General features: G+C 40.3%; 1 protein-coding gene across 1 annotated transcript in view; it reads right to left on the bottom strand.

Moving 5' to 3' along the window:
• AKAP12 (A-kinase anchoring protein 12) overlaps positions 1-18,404 on the bottom strand; it is a 133,429-nt gene that overhangs the window by 103,042 nt on the left and 11,983 nt on the right. The gene's annotated exons all lie outside the window — the stretch shown is intronic.

Here is an 18,404-nt window from a genome sequence, read left to right as displayed (position 1 = left end):
CTGAGCTGCTGTCACTGCCGCCACCACCACCAGTCTCTCCCGCCCAAGCTGCAGTGTCCTCTGCCACTGCTAGCCTCCCACTTCTCTCCCTCCCAGCCCCGCCCCCCGATGGTAAGTCAGTGTGGCCAAGCTGCTGCCGCCACCGCCACCACCAGCCTCTGCTGGCCAGGCTGCAGCTGCCGTGGGCCATCTCCCACCCACCCGGCCTCCCACCTGATTAGCCTCGGCCACTCAGTAAGCTGGCATGGCTGAGCTGCTGCTGCCAACCTGTTACCGGGCTACAGCCTCCACCGCCAGCCTTCCACCCAGACTCTCTTACATGTCATCCAAGCTACAGCAGCAGCAGCCTCTGGCCTCCCATCGCCCAGCTTCACATTGAGGTTGTGGGCACAGGAGCTCTAGCCGTGCTGCTGTCGCATAGCTTGCTGGCTTGCCCTGCCCCCAAACTGTGACATCATGTTGGCATGAGGGCTTACATTTATATATAGAAATTGCATAAGCTACAAATGCAAACCCTTACTGTCCCCAAATACCATCAACTAATAAATCATTCAATTTTGTTTGGGGGGGGAAGTCTTCAGGCAGCTATTTTGCTTTGACCGTTTCTACTTTAAGTGCTGTTCCACTTGGTATGAGAAAAATTAATCTGCTACTTGTCCAATTTGAGTAAAATACTTTTGACATATACTAAGGCATCAACAGAATACCATTTTTTTAAAATGGTAGTAAGCTTTAAGTACAATTTAAGTTTCTTCTACATAATGTGAATTTAGCTGCTAAGAAGTTTAGTACAAACAGCGCACATAGATAAAAACAGACATATTGACAGGCTGGCTACTAGCCTGTAAACCTGAAAGCACACTCCACCCCAACATGGCCTATATAATTTTTTTAATGGCTTCAGTTTGGTTTATTTTGCAAAGAAGCTGCTTGAGACCTGATGGAAAAGTAGCTGAAAGAGTTAAGTTTGTCATTCTCAACTGAGAGGATGTTGCCAGTCATATGCACAGGACATGGTCTTTGGCAATCCAATCAATGAAATCCCAAAAGTAATTGTAAAAGCTTGGCCCTCAGGAGAGGAGCACATCCTTCAAATCTGTATTTTATCAAGCTAGTGAAAAAGTGAATGCCACCACCTGTCTTCACAAAAGAAAAGCTCATTACCCTGACCACAGAATTGTAACAGCTATGGAAATTAAGGAAGTACACCTGCCTGTTCCAATCACTGTTGGATTCTACTTTGAGGCTTTTGTCCAGAAAGATATAAAAACTGGACTCCTAGAATCATTTTTGGTTCTGGGTTCTGGGTCCTAGTTGCCCAGTCCCACTATGAAATCACCTGCTGAATCACTGGTTCTGGGTCATGGTCACCCACTTTCACTCTGCTGAATATCATTCTACCTGAAATTGCCTACTGAATCATTTAGCCTGCTTTTCCTTCACTATCTCTGGACACCCACCTGCTGAAACAGAGGTCCCTCCTTGCTGAAGCTGCTTTAAAAGGCTTTTCAGGGCTCCACTACTTTCCCTTGGACCTTTACTAGCCAAAGCAGAGATCCAAGAAGCCATTTCAGGGCCTGCCTGCTGCATTAGCTATTTCCCTGCCTGACCCAGGAGTTTCATTGTGCTCCAGTTCTACTTCCACATTGCCCACCAGGGCGGGGAAAGATACACAGTGCCTTGAAAAAGTAATAAGACCCCTGACCAATGCTCTCACATTGTTGTTACACGCTTTCAAGTCTATTACAACTTATGGAGACCCTATGAATCTTTTGGATATATTCATAGGGTTTTCATGGTAAGAGGTATTCAGAGGTGGTTTACCACTGCCTTCCTCTAACCCTATGGCACCTGGTATTCCCAGGTCTCCCATCCAAGTACTAACCAGGCCTGACCCTGCTTAGCTTCCGAGATCAGACGAGATCAGGGTAGTACGGCCATAGGCGCTCTCATATTACTGAATTACAAATGGTACATTGTAATTTCACTCTGTATGACATTTTATTTTGAAACACTGAAACTCAAAATCAATTACTGTAAAGTGACATTGGTTTTATGTTGGGAAATGTTTGTAAGGAACAGAAAACTGAAGCATGTTGCTTGCATAATATTCAACCCCTGTGCTGTGGAAGCTCCCAGTTCACACAGATGAAAGAAATTCCCCTATCAAGGACACAATTACCATACCATTGGCCTCCACCTGTGAACCATTAAAGCTGCTGTCACACTGTCAGGATAAAAAACCCACTGTTGAAGGATCATTGGTCAGGCTGTGGATCTGAAGGAAAATGAAGACTAAAGTGAGAGATAATGTAATACAAACGCATAGATTAGGAACAGGGTACAAAATAATATCCAAGTGTTTGGATATCCCAGTGAGCACAGTTGGATCAATAATCAGGAAGTGGAAGCTGCATCACACCACCCAGGCACTGCCAAGAAAAGGCCATCCCTCAAAACTCAGCACTCGAACAAGGAGACTTGTGAGAGAAACCACAGAGAGGACAACAATCACTTTGAAGGAGCTACAGAGTTCAGTGGCTGGGAGTGGAGTAACGGTGCACCAGTCAACCATATTAAGAGCTCTGCCTAACACTGGCCTGTATGGGAGGGTGGCAAGAAAGAAGCCGTTACCCATAAAGTACCATCTGAAAGCATGTCTGGAGTTTGCCAGAAAGCAGGAGAGTGCCCCAGCTGCCATGTGGGAAAAGGTTTTGTGGTCAGATGAGACCAAGATAGAGCTTTTTGGCCAAAACTCAGAGCCCTATGTGTGGCGCAAACCTAACACTGCCCATGCCGCAAGACACTCCAGCCCTACAGTGAAGTATGGTGGTGGCAGCAGCGTGCTGTGGGGATGCTTCTCATCAGCAGGGACTGGGCATCTTGTTAAAACAGAAGGAAGAATGGATGGAGCAAAATACAGGGAAATACTGCAAGAGAACCTGCTTCAGTCCACTCAAAAACTGAAGCTTGTGAGGAAATTCACTTTTCAGCAGGACAACGATCCCAAGCACAACAACAACAACAATAATAATAATAAACAACTTTATTTCTACCCCGCCCTTTTTCCAATAGGACTCAGAGCGGCTTACAACTAAAAACAACACACCATTAAAACATACAAAGTATACAATTAAAAATAGAATTAAACTTTGAGAAAAATTAAAACCATAAAACATACGTTAAAAACAGCAGACAATTTAAAATAATAAGACCATATAATGTAGTCATCAATCCTAGGATACTTAATCCTAGTCGTTCTCTATCCCAAATGCCCGTTGAAATAAAACAGTCTTTACTTGTCGCCGGAAAGACAGCAAGGAGGGAGCTAATCGCACCTCACTTGGAAGGGAATTCCATAGCCTAGGGGCGGCCACCAAAAAGGCCCTATCTCGTGTCCCCATCATATGTACTTGCGAAGGTGTGGGGAGCACAAGAAGGGCCTCACCTGAAGATCTCAAATCCCAGGCAGGTTCATGTAGGGAGATACGATCTGCCAAATAGCCTGGACCTGAGTCATATAGGGCTTTGTAGGTCAAAACCAGCACTTTGAATTGTGACCGGAAACAAATTGGCAGCCAGTGGAGCTGTTGTAATAGGGGGGTTGTATGATCCCTGTAACCAGCCCCAGTTAACACTCTGGCTGCAGCTCTTTGTACCAATTTAAGTTTCCGAACGGTCTTCAAAGGCAGCCCCACATAGAACGCGTTACAGTAGTCTAAGCGGGATGTAACTAAGGCATGCATCACCCTAGCACAAGGCCAAAGCAACATTGGAGTGGTTTAAGAACAAAAAGGTGAATGTCCTACAGTGGCTTAGTCAAAGTCCTGATATCAATCCCCTTGAGAATCTGTGGCACTCTTTGAAAATGGCAGTCCATAAGTGACATCCAACTAACCTGAACAACCTGGAGCAAATATGCCAAGAAGAATGGGCCAAAATCCCTCCGACACTGTGTGCAAAGCTGGTACATAACTACCCCAAAAGACGTAAAGCTGTTATTGCAGAGAAAGGTGGCTCTACCAAATATTAATGTGTGGGGAATGAATACTTATGCAAGCAACATGCTTCAGTTTTTTATGTTTCTTACAAACATTTCCCAACATAAAACCAATGTCACCTTACAATAATTGATTTTGAGTTTCAGTATTTCAAAATAAAATATGATACAGAATGAAATTACAATATATCATTTGTAATTCAGTAATATGAGAGCATTGGTCAGGGGTCTGATTATTTCTGCAAGGCACTGTATCTTGCTCTCTATCCTGTCTTCTGGAGGTCTTTTCACTTCAAATTGTAGCCTCCACATCTGCTTCCTCAGCCTATCTTTAACTGTGTGCAATTGTGTTTCAGAAGGCATACTCTGGTCCTCCATGCTCAACTGCGCATGACTGAGGCTGTCTGCAGATTGAGCCCAGAGAAAGAAAAAGGGCAGCCTAATGTGCCTTCCTCAATGGTACTGAACTCATCCTCCACATCTCCCTCTTATACCTTATGTGCTTGCTTTTTTGTGTGTGGGTGTATATTGAGTATATTACTTTAGTTATGATTAAGATGGTTTAACTAAACCACACATATTGTTACTGACTGATCCCCACTGATGCCAACCGATATTTGCTAAGCTATTCCCCACTGAGGTGTTAAATGTGTACATTTTGATTCTGTGTATGTAAGCTCAATAAATATTCCCATTTTAAAGACCTATGTAAGTTACTAGGACAATCTGCCAAGACACACTATTGCTAATGTCTAAAGATCCTAATTCTGAAGACTCCTAGAACGTGTGAATGTGAAACACATGTCTACAGAGGAGTCTTGCTAACAGACATTGTTTAGAACATTTATTCAGGAAAGTCTTGACAAGCAATTCTGAAGAAAGTAGTCTACTTTTGAAAGTTCAGTACTTTCTAAAGCACTTTGCTTTAGCATATTCATGCATATAGACATCTTCATACTCACAAAAGATCAATATGAATAAGCACCACAGTTCTATCAACACTACAGATCATCTGCCATATGCATTGCCTGAAAATACTGCTGTGTGAGTTCAAGCCAAAAGTTTTTCCCTCAGGAATTTTAGTACACTGCGTAACTGTTCATGGCTGGGAGAAGCCACAATATTCCCCTGTGTATCCATTTCCAATTAAGGAAAACTGGAAAGAAAGGCAACTACGACTGTGGTCATAATACAGCTGCCAAATGTCAGAACAAATCATAGTTAAGTGATTCAATTCCTAAAGGCAATACAATACATTCTTTAACAGTAAAGCATTCTTGTTAGGCATCAAAGTGATCCTGGATCATGAAGTTACTTTACGTTTCCAGTGAATTCCCAAGAAGAATTCAAGAACGAAAGACTCAAACTTTGAAAAACATATTTATATTAGGCCCAATTTTGTAGCACTTAAACAAGGTTGAAGAGAAACTATTTCAAGAACATTTGTCAAAAATTAAGGCTTTTCTGGTAAAAGCATTCTCACTCCCTAGAATAGACACAATTAAGTTAGCACAGTGGGAGCAAAGAGTGTGCAAGCATGATCTCAATGGCCAAACCACAGGCTGTTAATACTTCTAAACTGTGGTATTAGTGACAATGACTCAGAAATCAGGGTAACGCCTGGGTTTCCAGTGGTCAGCAGATTGAAGCCAACACAGCAACCTTCTTCTATAACTACTACCCCTTTACCTACTATCAAAGCTATCTTTCTTTTCCTCAATTATCCTTCATCCTTCTCTCTACCATTTCTAGCTAAACAATAGTAAATTATTGGAAAAGCTAGGTGTTGGTAACATTTGAACAACTGAGAACTAAGATGGGTTACATACTCATAATAGGACCACTGAAATAGATTAACTTAAGTTAGTCATGTCCACTGATTTTACCTGTTGTCCGCACATATAACACCTGTTCTGGCTCGTTTGCACTGGCTACCTATCTGTTTCCGGGCCAAATTCAAAGTGCTAGTTTTGACTTATAAAGCCTTACACAGCACGGGACCACAATACCTAGCAGAACGCCTCTCCCGGTATGAACCTACCCGTTCACTACATTCAACATCTAAGGCTCTCCTCCGAGTTCCGACTCACAGAGAAGCTCGGAGGGTCGTAACAAGATCTAGGGCCTTTTCGGTGGTTGCCCCCGAATTATGGAATAGTCTCCTCGATGAGGTGTGCCTGGCGCCTACACTTTTATCTTTCCGGAACCAGGTTAAAACCTTTTTATTCTCCCAGGCATTTTAATTCTATTTTTTAGCTTTTAATGTATATCAGGTTGTTTAATTGTTTAATATGTATGCTTTTACTGTTTTTGTGATTCTATTGTATTTTATCCTATGTTGTGCACTGCCCTGAGAGCCTCCGGGCTGTGGGCGGTATAGAAATCGAATAAAATAAATAAAATAAATAAATAAATATAGGGTCTACTTTTGAGTATAACTTTGTTTGCAACCCAACAATTTCTCATATGCATAGAATTTAGAGAACAGCGTTGAATATAATTTTTGCTCAACTCCAACTATCCTTGTGTATTCTCTTTAAACAAGACCAGCTGGTAGGTTTCTGTACTGCTGACTATTAAACTAATTTGAGTGGTGTAGTTTTGTATATCCAGGTTGATGTGAAGCATATGATGTCAGAGAAAAAAGAAGCAACTAATTCAAATGGAACTTCTGATAAAGTCAGCAGTTGCAGCCTCCCCTCATTCCCCAATATTTCATCAACAAAAGTAATGATGCACACAATAATCAACATTTATTCTTCAGGCCACAATCCGCACATGGACAATTCCAGCAGTTCTTCATTTGGATAACTTTACCTATGTAAAATACAATTCCATTTGCTATTATCCCAATTTTGGTTTATTTCCAAAATTATAATTGCTGCAAGGAGCCAGTCCTGATTCAGATCATATTCTGTTTTAAACAATGGTTTAGAATGATCATTATGAACAAGCTACAATGAAACTTGGGCTCACCCCCTCCTTTGTGCACCTTCTGAGTGAAACCTTCTGCCTTCATTTTAGTAAATCTAAGTTTCCCATTACAAATGAATTCAGGGAACTGTCTATATTAAGATCAAACTGAGTTTTGTTAGTTAAAAGTGGAAGATCACCCACAAAGGAGAAGAGGGATCATGCAAGCCCAAGCTTGTGCACATTATTCACAATGCATGGTTTATCATCTGAACCAGGCCAATGTGCTCTTACCATTATAATTTCTGCTGAAACAATTGGACTTCATCTGACATAAAACCTTGGGAATGCTGTTACACATGGGCAGGCAGGAGAGGACTATTACCCAGACCCATTAAAAAGCTCCTGTGGTAAAATAGACTTCTTCAACATGCACTTTCGATCCTGCCTAATTTCAATGATTTTTGAGGCGCATATGCTACATTACTGAAGAGCACACATGAGCCCTTAGTCAATTTAGCACTACAGTAAGGAAAGACAACTTGTTCAGCACCAAAAACACACTGAAACATACCATGAGTTAGAGTGCTGCAGAATATCAGTACAGGCTTTCTGTACGTAACAGAGAACCAATTCACAGTAAATACATTGTAGATTACTGCCATGCTAGACATTTACTGTTATGGCTTTTGACTAGTAAAGGAAATGACTAATTACTACATCACTGCAGATTGACTCCACTGAAGCAAAGAATTTAAACAGATTTAGCAAAAAAACCCACCAATCCTCCCTCCCCAGATGCAATGTAGTTAATCCCTCTATTAGCAATAAAGCTGCTTAAATCAAACACTATTCAACTCAGAGACGTGGGGGTGTGGTAGTGGGTTCCAAGGCAATTTGAGCATCTATGTCACCTGTTGAGAATCTAATCTTAAAGCATTCCTTCCTCACTAGTGAAAAATGTGAAGAATTTCTACTGCATTGAGTTTATTGGTGCATTACATGGAGGCTTCTAGTATAAGTTACTGTGGTATGTTAAAATGGTAATGTAAATAGCAAAAGTTGATTTTAAAAATAAGGAGTAAATTAAGACTTTCAAGAAAACTGAATAATATGTTTTCAGCTAACACAAAGTCCAAGAATTGAGATCTTAGAAGCTGAACCGTGCAAGCTGTTGTTGTACTGAGGCACTAAATTGCAGCACTGGACAAATATGCTCCAGTGCTGTTGTAAATGTTTCTCTTCTCACAGGATTCCTACAGAGTACTATATCTGACCTTCAGTTTAAGTGCTGGCACAGGAGCAGCTCTCAGTGTGCTGTGACAGTGCTGATCCCCTTTTCCCTTGCGCAGCACAGCTGTGCAATAAAAGTATCCTTTTCAAGCCAGGGATACAGCAGAGTCAACGATGTTCTCTTATTTGATATCCTATGGCTCATTTTTTGGCCCAGGAATTGAGAACACTTATGCCACATTCCTTCATTTCCCTGTAGTAAGGGCATTTTATGAGATGAGACAATCCCAGACATCTGTGTTGAACTTTAAAACAACAAATGACAGGATAGCAACCTTAGCAGAAACCAGTGTTTATGCTGTGGTAGCTAAAGCTGAGCTATAGCATCAAGTAGTCAAGAAGTTGCAAGTGTTAAGATTATTCAATATACATTAAATATTTTAAGTTTTATAAAACAACTATACCATGTTAGCTTGCCTCAGTTCAAGAAGAAATACGCATCTATCACCTGTAGCCTGTGTACTTTTCCAGCTAAGCAACAGAAGAAGCTTAACCTCCTCTTTCCACAAGGTTTTTCAGAATGTAAGAGTGGCATTTTTTACTGGGACACTAACCCAATTTAGTCTATAAATGTTTGGACTGAAAAGAATATTAATTTTTGAGTTTCCAGCATTATGAAGTACAAGATCTGAACAGGATGGTTCATGACAGATGCTCTTGGAGGTCACTGATTCATAGGGTCGCCATAAGTCATAATCGACTTGAAGGCACATAACAACAACAAAGCATTATGAAGTGCATCTGTTATTTTATGACTTCAAAAGCAGCAAGAGAATGTAAAACAGTCCCACCTCTCACTCTGTTAATTAATGTGGCCCATAATTAATATAAACCAGGATCCCCTGTAAAGCATGGTTTGAAGTGAAAAATATGGTTGCAAAGGAATCTGGTTTGTTTTCCAATGATTTCCACCAGTGCACAGATAACCTAAAAGGATTAATAATCCTGTGAAGATAAGCAAAGGCCGAAAATGTTCCAGAGAAGGGAGGTGGTAGTGTATACTCATGTGGTAGCCTCCCAGTTTACAAGCCACAGTTTGTAGGGAACCAACATTAGGTCTGAGCCAGACCACAGTGCCAGACATTGTCTCCAGATATATACCAGACAACTTTCCAAGCCAGCTGCATGTTTAAATGAGCTACAGTACAGGGCCACCTTCCCCATCTACACACACAAACAACCCCAGTCATATATACACACACATACATACAAAGGAAAGATATGGACAAGATCCAAACAACTCTTCTATTCCCTTTCTCTGTTTCTGACTCGCACCCTAAGAAGAGACTATGTCAGGGGTAGCAAACAAGGTGCCCTCCATATATTGTAAACTACAATTTCCATCACTCCTGATTCCTGGCGGTGCTAGCAAGCAATAGGAATGGACAGACCCATTTAAGTCCAGTTCGTCCCGGTTCTCAGAAGAGACAAGATTAAGACTGAAACCAAACTTTGCAAGCAAAGGCACAATGCTATGCAAACCCAATTAGCTGATCAGGACTTGCAAAGTACTATGCGTGGAGTTTTGCAGGTGCCACTGATCAGCTAACTGGTGGGCCTCCAAACCTCCTTTTGACCCAGCTATGTCTTTACTACCTGACTATTTAGGTCCACAGGCCGAGATTCCACACTCCTGATGTGATTCATCAACAGCAGTGAATCACTGGGAAGCTCACAAGACGGCACTGATGACCTGAGTTCCATTCTTAGCTGCTGTGGAATCTTCATGTTCATGAACTTATCAAACCCTTTTAAAAAAAACTGTTGATGGTGATCACAACATCAAAATGGATCTGAAGTGAGTCATAAGTCCAGATCAGCCCCAAAGAAAGCTAGGATCCACCTTGCGGAAAGAAAGCTACTTCAGGTCACTTGCTTTGAAGTTGATCTGGGTAAAGCAGACTAGGGATACCCACCTTGTCCCCTCCTAAAACATGCATGGTCGCAGGACAGGGTCCGATGGCACATGATAAAATATGCTGAAGATAAGCAGGTTTGATCAGAGCCTGGATGGAAAACTGCCTGGGTACCATATGTATACCACCTTGAATTCCATGATGGAAGAAAGAGATACAAATTTAACAGATACATAAAATATGTTTAGTTTTAATTGGGATTGTTATATTAACATGAACATAAGCATTCTCAGCGGTTTGTAAATATGTGCAAAATTTGCTGATTTAGGGCAGTCGGCTGTCTCTTAGCTGAGACCATGAAGTCTCATAGAAAATATCTGAAGATCAATTGAAACTGAAAGATCTGATATGTTAGTCAAATAAAAACGTCACTTTGCATACTCTCACTGAAATGCTTATGCTGACAAATGGTTTATTAATCTTTTTCATCAAATCAGAAAATAAAAAGCTTAAAACAAAAAGTGTATTAGTAGCTCACAACAAGGGCCAAGGCACTGCTTCTTTTATAAAAAAAAGTTGGATTGTTTAATGAAGAGGGTGAAAACAAATCCATATTGATAGGTATTTCTGGTCAGATAATTCTTATCAGCATCCTGTCCCTTTCCTCTCTCACATACACAACCCTTTCCCCCCACACACACACAGTGGCTGTATCTCATTCATTAAATTATTTATATTAACTTTTGAGAAAGCTGATTTATTATTATTATTATAAATTTATTTATACCCTGTCTTTCGGCCAAAGGCCCTCAAGGCGGCTTACAAAGAAAAATAAACACAAGTATAAAAATACATCCATGAAAGCAATACAATTTACAAAAATTAAACTAAATAACAAATAACACTATTAAGAAAAAAAATGTCCTGGAAAGAAACTCAGAATTGAAGACCTTGTCTTAAAAAGACATCCATCCTTTTACTGCAATGTTTTGCATCTCAATGTCACAATTCCCTGAAGCCTGTTCCATCTGGTATTATTGATACAGGCGGGCCCCGCTTATACGGCAGGTACCGTTCCGGACTCCCGCAGTAAAGCAGAACCCCATTGAGTATATTGGAGCACGTTGCGCCAAAATGCCGCAAAATCGCCTTTAAAATGGGGAATGAAAGCCGCTGCATTAGCGGAATGCCGGGAACCGAAGCGCCGGGAAGCGGGGCCCTACTGTATTCTGTTAATGCTGCTTATGCCTCTGGAAGGCAAAAGCTGTAGTCCTATGCACAAATAAAGTGTATAAATCCCACTGAACTTAGTGGCACTTACTTTCAAGTAAAAATGAATAGGATTTGGCCATGAGGATATAATCCAAAGGATGTGAACACACTAGTCACCTACCCCAAAGTGTTTCCAACAGCCACCCCTGGAGAGGGAATGACTTGATCTGCCAATCAATTGCGAAATCTCTTTGAAGCTGAATTTCTTTAAAAACACAGTCAAGCTGATCCCACCAGGTTTTACAGTAAGAAGGGGCAGGGTGTGTGCCCCCATTTTCAGAAGAGAGAACTGGAGATGCACTGGAACTGGCAGAACAGCAAATGCGCTTCTACCCTAACACTCTTACATGTAAACACGTTCCAACTTGAGCCCCAAATAGACAATACATTGTTAAGCAAAAGTCGCTCCCATGCTGGTTTTTTTGCTTAGAAATAGCTGCCACAATGGAGGAAGGTGATCTACCTTAGGACTAAAATGCATGGGAAAGAGGCGGCAGACCCTTTCTACCTGCACCCATTTTCCCATTAAAAATGGCCTCTGAAAGCAACTATTTGTCCCCAAAGATGTAACTATAGCCACAAGGGTGATTTGCAGCAGGAAAAAAATGGTCAACCTTCCTGTGTCGTACTGTCATAATTCAGATTCTGCAACTATTTCTATTTTTAAAAACCATGGGAGAGGCTATCATATTATTGTATCATCTTTTAGGGCCTGACTTGGAAGTAATCAGGTTTTCTAACAGGTAAAAGCTGATATTCCTAAGAAATTAGTTTAACTCACAAAGCTACAAATATTTTAAAACTATGCTTACAATGGCTTTTAAAGAAAGTACTATAATTTCTGCAAAAAGCATGTTCATTGTCTGTTTAGTAAACTGATTTAGTCGCCCTATTCATTTTATAATTCAGTCAGATAGATATTAACAGTAAGCTTCAAGGATCACATAAACTTCTTGAGAAACCTTCATTAACTTTTGTATAGTTCTATTAAACCATGACCTATTTTCAAGATTACTTAAACATTCCCGGCATTCTTCCCCATCCCTGAAAGTCTATTTAGCAGTTCCACAAATGTCCAGGAATAGCTGGCAACAGATAATTCTTTACAAATTTAGGAAGAAATATCAGTCTAGTTTAGTCTAATATTCACAACACTTCATATAGAATGGAAGGTTCTGAAATGTATTCAAAACCCACTAGCATGATCAAGCTTAAAATAAAACCTATCGATATAGCACATTTTCAGTGCAATTCACACAATTTGCATTATCCATTATTGCATTCTATGTACACCCTAATGAAAAATACTTTTTTGGAGTTCTTGTTTGGTAAGAAAGCCCTTTCCTGTTTCCTTAGAGGGCAGAAAGACCCAGAAGGACTGTAGGACTCTTCATAAGCAATACGACCTTTCAATCTCCTGTCTAGGTGACAATGTCCGCCTTCTAAACATTTCATACCTCTGAAGATGGGCCATATAGATTCCACACCTAACATATGCTGTCCCATTATGATCATTTTATGTGATGACAATTCAAAGAAGACCTGCTGGTTGTACAGCATCAGCCTACATACATGAATGGTGCTTAGGATGTGGTACTCAGACTACAATTTATGCAGGCTGCTTGCTCTATCTTCGTACCTGATACCTGAATAAACACAGAAGTCAAGAGTTGTATGTTGCATGGCCCTAAGATATCCTGTCTTCTAAAAATATTTTTCAGTTCCATAAAAATAAAAACTAGTTTGTAAACAATTATGTCATAGTTCTAAACAGGAATCACTAGCCATTTCAGTGGCATGGGGCTGGGGAAAGGAGAGTAACTTGAATTTTAGGAAAAAGCCAAGAACCCTACTTTAAATATTCAATTTCATGCTCCGTTTCCAAGATTAAAGGGACTAAGTTTTAAATATACTTATTTTTCACATACATTCCTTTCTTACTGCAGAAGAAATTGGGACACAGAAGCTCATTCACAGTACAGATTAACAACTCAGGCTTCACTAAACCCTACTTACATTACACTGGCCTGCTTAACAGGATTCCTGATAACCAAAGATAATCCTATACATTTTATTTCACTGATGTTTATAAAGCATTTGAAATGAAATCTGACTAACTGGTAAAAGCACTAAACTCTGTAATTTACATTTGGCCAACATGTATGACACATACAGTCAACAGAAGCAACATACTTGTGTAAATATATCAAAAAGATTAAGTCTGGTTTATATTATATATTTCATGTCCATTTAAGCAGTCCTGACTTTCTTTAAGCATGCCATCATCTGAATAATCAGAGTGGGCAACCTATACAATTACCAACAGTAGTTTTGAATTCAAAATTACATGACTGGAAGTCCACATACACAATGAAGCTCTCTTGCCCCCTCCTTTCTACTACAGTTGCTTCACCTTCTGAAAAGCCTCTCCTCAGGGTCAAGGGGCCCTCAGGAAAGTATTTAGCAGGGACTGCAGTAGAGAGAAGGGAGTGGGAAAGCCCCCTTGCACAAATGGACTTCCACTTACATAACTTTGGATAGAACCCATAGTATTCAGCAATGCCATTAGGACACTTCCCCCATCCCCAATGCTCTGATCACAAAAACTATTGCCATATTGCTTGACTGTCCAAATCACAAAATGTGTTTGTCCACATTAGGACAATCCAGAAGAGACTGGGATTGCTCATGCTGACAAGAAATGCATCGTATGAACAATCCTGTAGCTTTAACTGAAATTCAGTTACTTTTGTTACGTTTACAATCCAATGCAGTACAAATGTGGTAAAAATGTGCATGTTCATCACCACTGATGTAGATTTTCTGGAAAGTTTTGCATGGGAAAATTTTCACTGCCCTGAATCAATGGAGATATGATTTAGCATGTTTATTTTAGTTAAATATTGTAAACAAAAGCACAGCATGTTAATTTTACACACTGCATAAATATCTGAAAAGTAGTTGAACTAAAATATTTGATTAGGGACAGATTTACTGTAGGGATTAATAAAGTACATTTAGTGTGGTATTACACAGTCACAAGAGTGGCTGTATACTATAGCCAGCATGGATTTTTCACATTCTGCTGTGCTAAATTGAAAATACCCTCCATGCCATTCTGCTGCTTTCCATCAGCTCATTTCAAAATAAAATCTTACAAAACTTATAGTCCTGAACTCAGAAACGCTTACTTAACAACCCGCTAAGTTTTCATGGCGATACACAAAACACTCAGAGAGAATCAAGAGTTCAAATTTTAAAACAAGGGGAAAAAATCCAGACCCGTTGGACTTTTTTCCGTCAGTGGTCTCACAATTTACTGAAATCAACTAAAAACCAGCAATTATCATAGAATACCTGTAATCCTATTACTGACCTTGCCCCATACTCTGACCATCTTCTGCAGTTTAAACTTTTAAAAAATGCATGGCTGATTTTTAATTAATTTAAGAAAATTAACATTGGAGTCTATAATAGCACAGGAATGCTCAGTAAGAACCAACTGTCAGTGTTCTAAAAGCCCAACTCACAGCTGTTTGGCTTGGCTAATCAGGAGGCTACACCCACACCAGACATTTTTTCCACTTTAAACAGTCATGACTTCCTCCAAAGTATCCTGGGAAGTGTAGTTTGTGAAGGGTGCTGAGAGTTGTTAGGAGACCCCTATTCCCCTGACAGAACTCCAGTGACCAGAGTGGTTTAACAGTCAGTCCCTTCCAGCGATTGTAGCTTTGTGAGGGGAATAGGAATCTTCTAAAGACTCAGCACCCTTCACAAACTATAGTTCCCAGGATTCTTTGGGGGAAGTCATGACTGTCTAAGTGAAATAAATGTCTGGCATGGATGTGGCCAGGGACAGCTTTGGTTTAAATTTGAGTGGGGGACTACACATGTCCGCTGTAGAATAAAAAGGTGGAGGAAACTCCCCAAAATAATGATACTGTCAACAATGTTTTTCTTTTGGAAAAGAAAGGGGCTTTCAGTGCCTACCCACCCAATATCCTCCCCTCACTCCCTTTGAAATTAATAAAAATATTTCTGACACAGATTTCTACAACGAATAATGAGAGAAATATAATTTTCTAGGTTAGATTCTCTGTAGAAACAGTAGTTACACAGGAAAGAAGCAAAGTATGACAACACCAACAAACATACAAAAAATGTAATTCTCCATCTTTGGAGATGCAGTCCTGAGTGTAAGTGTTGCCACCACTCACCATATGCTTAAGAAGCACATTACCAAATTCTTCCAAGCTACACAGGAAGTGGATTGGACTGTGAAAAACCAACCCAAATCGTGTTTGCATTTTGACAAATTTGTAGGGCAGTACAGTATTTCAGATAGGTCAGGTCTCCTGCTCCCCTGGTCCATTCACTATAGCTGCCAATTTCCCTGCTTTTTAGCATTTGATAGAAATATCTGTGGCTGTAAGTATGTTTTTAAACCGCAAGGGGTTTTTTTTGCCTATTAGTGAATATCACATTCAAACAAATTCAAAGCTTTACTTTGAAATTATTTTTATTGGAAACCTTGTAAATATTATGGAATAGCATAAACATAAATATTATAAACTTGTTACCTCCAAAGGGATGGACTTCTCCACAGAATTGCTGTGACAACGATACCAGTCCCCAAAGTAATTTAATATTAAGTAAGTATTATTGTCCCAGACAAAATGCCCATGGTGATCTTGAAATGGAGAATGAAATCAAGAAGGCATCCAAGGGAGGAAGTGATGTAGCAATGAGCGACTTCAATTACCCCCGTCATAGCAAAGAGATAAAAATTTTAGTTACCCTAAATGACTGTTCCCTAGAACAGTCCCTAGAGGGTGATCCTTAAATATTAAGCGGTGCCCAGGACCTGGTGTGAGATGTCAGTGTTGTTCAACAGATTGGGACCAGTGGTCACAGTGCTATCGAATTCAAGTGGACAATTGCCATGGAATTGCCTCATTTCCAAAAATGAGGGGACTGGTAAAGAGAAAGCTAAAAGAGAAAGTAGAGAGTCAAAGCTCCCCAGACTGATTGGGGGAGATTCAAAACCACAAGAATAGCTCGGCTAGAGTGTATGTTGCAGACCAGGAAAGGTACTACCAAGGCCAAGAGGACAAGTACAATCAAGGCTACCATGGTTAACAAGCAGCCAAGGAAGCTATTAGAAGCAGTAAGTTTTCCTTCACAAAGTGGAAGTCGTGTGTAAAAGAGAAGAAAAAAAGAACATGAAGTTTAATTTTAAAAAATGCAAGCAGACAATACGGAATTAAAACAAAAAGAATTTTAGGAGCTTATCACTAAAAATACTAAGAGCAGAAATTTTAAAAAATCTATTGAGAGTGTCTGAGGAACCAAGTCAAATACAGGTGCCAGACATGAAGTTCTAGACCTTATTGACAAAATAAAAGCTAACCAATCACCTGATCCAGATGGCATCTACTGAAGTGTTCTTAAAGAACTAAAATACAGTATTTTGTTAGATCTCTTCCGACAAAAATATGTAACTTGTCCCTAAGACTGACTTCTGTGCATCAGGATAGGAAAGTGGCCAATGTAACACCAATTTTAAAAAAAGGAACCATGGGGGATCTGGGAAATTACAGGCTGATTAGTTTAACTGCTGTTCCAGGAAAACTGGTGGAAAGCTTCCACACACACACCCCCACACACACTATAAAGACTAATGGATGTATTGCAGCAGAAGCTTTATCAAATAAAGGGACGAATTAGGGAAGAATCCTTCCTGAGTGAGTCATGAGAAGGCCAGCAGCAGGCCACAACCAGAAGACCGAGCCTCAGGAAGCAGAAAGAAGCTCTGCCAGAAGGTAATTTGGAGGTACTCAGAAGCACAATCTGATCACTATTCTCTTATCCCCATGTAACAAAAAATGAAGCAGACCTATTCTTCTGCTTGATCTCAGGGCAAGGAGCTGCTGGTGAGAATTCTCGCATGCAGTCTGTGCACACAATAATTCTTGCATGTGGCCCCCAGCTTTGTACACACACACAGGTCCTTGTAGAGATGTAAAATTTCCGGAAAGTTTGAAGCCATGGGAAAAAATAGAAATTTTCAGAAATTGAAAAAAATGCAATATTAGCACTTTTTACAGATAAGTCACTTTGTTACTTCAGGAACATAAAATGTAATTATGTATAAGTTGGTCTGGCATAAAAATATCACATTTGGTATATTAAAAGTACATTTTATTCAAACAGTTATTACAAATTGAATTAATTGTTTTAAATTTTTACTTTTTTTGTAACAAATGGAGCTACCAGCTCCTGAACTGTAAGGAACCTCTTTTGTTTTGCCAGTTTTTGAGGAGCAGGCAAAAAACAATTAAAAAACAACAACAGAAGAAGAAACCATCAACTTTAATAAGAAAATTATTGATGTCTCTGCTGGTCCTCCAGCGTCAAGCAGACATAGAACATCCATTCCCATAAAATGAACTGAGAAAAAGGGGGGAACAAGATTCAATGAAACATTTTATTCATCATGCTAAAATAAAACAATTCCATAATCCCATTTTTCTTCATTTTTTTCAATTTTTCAGAAAAAACAAAACAAAAAAAGGCTTTGGGGAAAAACTTTTTTTCCTGAATTTTCCAGGGGTTCTCCGGGCCATCACATCTCTAGGTCCTTGTAAGGAGCAGCCAGTGGCATATCAAGGGCAGAGCGGGCCGCCTCGGGTGCAGGCAGTAAGGGGGTGCTGCTACAGCCACTGCTCACTCTGCCATGTTGCTGCCCCCTGCCTGCGGTAGCTGCCAGAATGCAGGAGAGGAGGGTCCCCTTGGCTAAACGACTGGAGCGGAGGCCTCAGCAACAGCCAGGGCCAGATCACGGAAGAGGAAGAGGAGGGCCATATTGCGGGGAAAGACAAGCTGGGATGTGCGAAAAACTGGGGAGGGGTGGGATTAAGTGGGTATTTGCCTACCCAAGCAGGTAGCCTGTGTCTTGCCCCACTGTGTGGTGCCTTCTCTTCCTGTTTCTCTTTCTCCTCCACAGTATGGCCCTGTTGGGGAAGCTATTGCCAAGGCTTCTGCTCTATTGTTTGGTTGGGGGGGCTCCT

This window comes from Rhineura floridana, chromosome 4 (genome assembly GCF_030035675.1).
Source record: "Rhineura floridana isolate rRhiFlo1 chromosome 4, rRhiFlo1.hap2, whole genome shotgun sequence".
Lineage (NCBI taxonomy): Eukaryota > Metazoa > Chordata > Lepidosauria > Squamata > Rhineuridae > Rhineura > Rhineura floridana.
The sequence above is the reverse complement of the archived record's forward strand: the minus strand, read 5'-3'. Positions and strand labels throughout refer to the sequence as shown.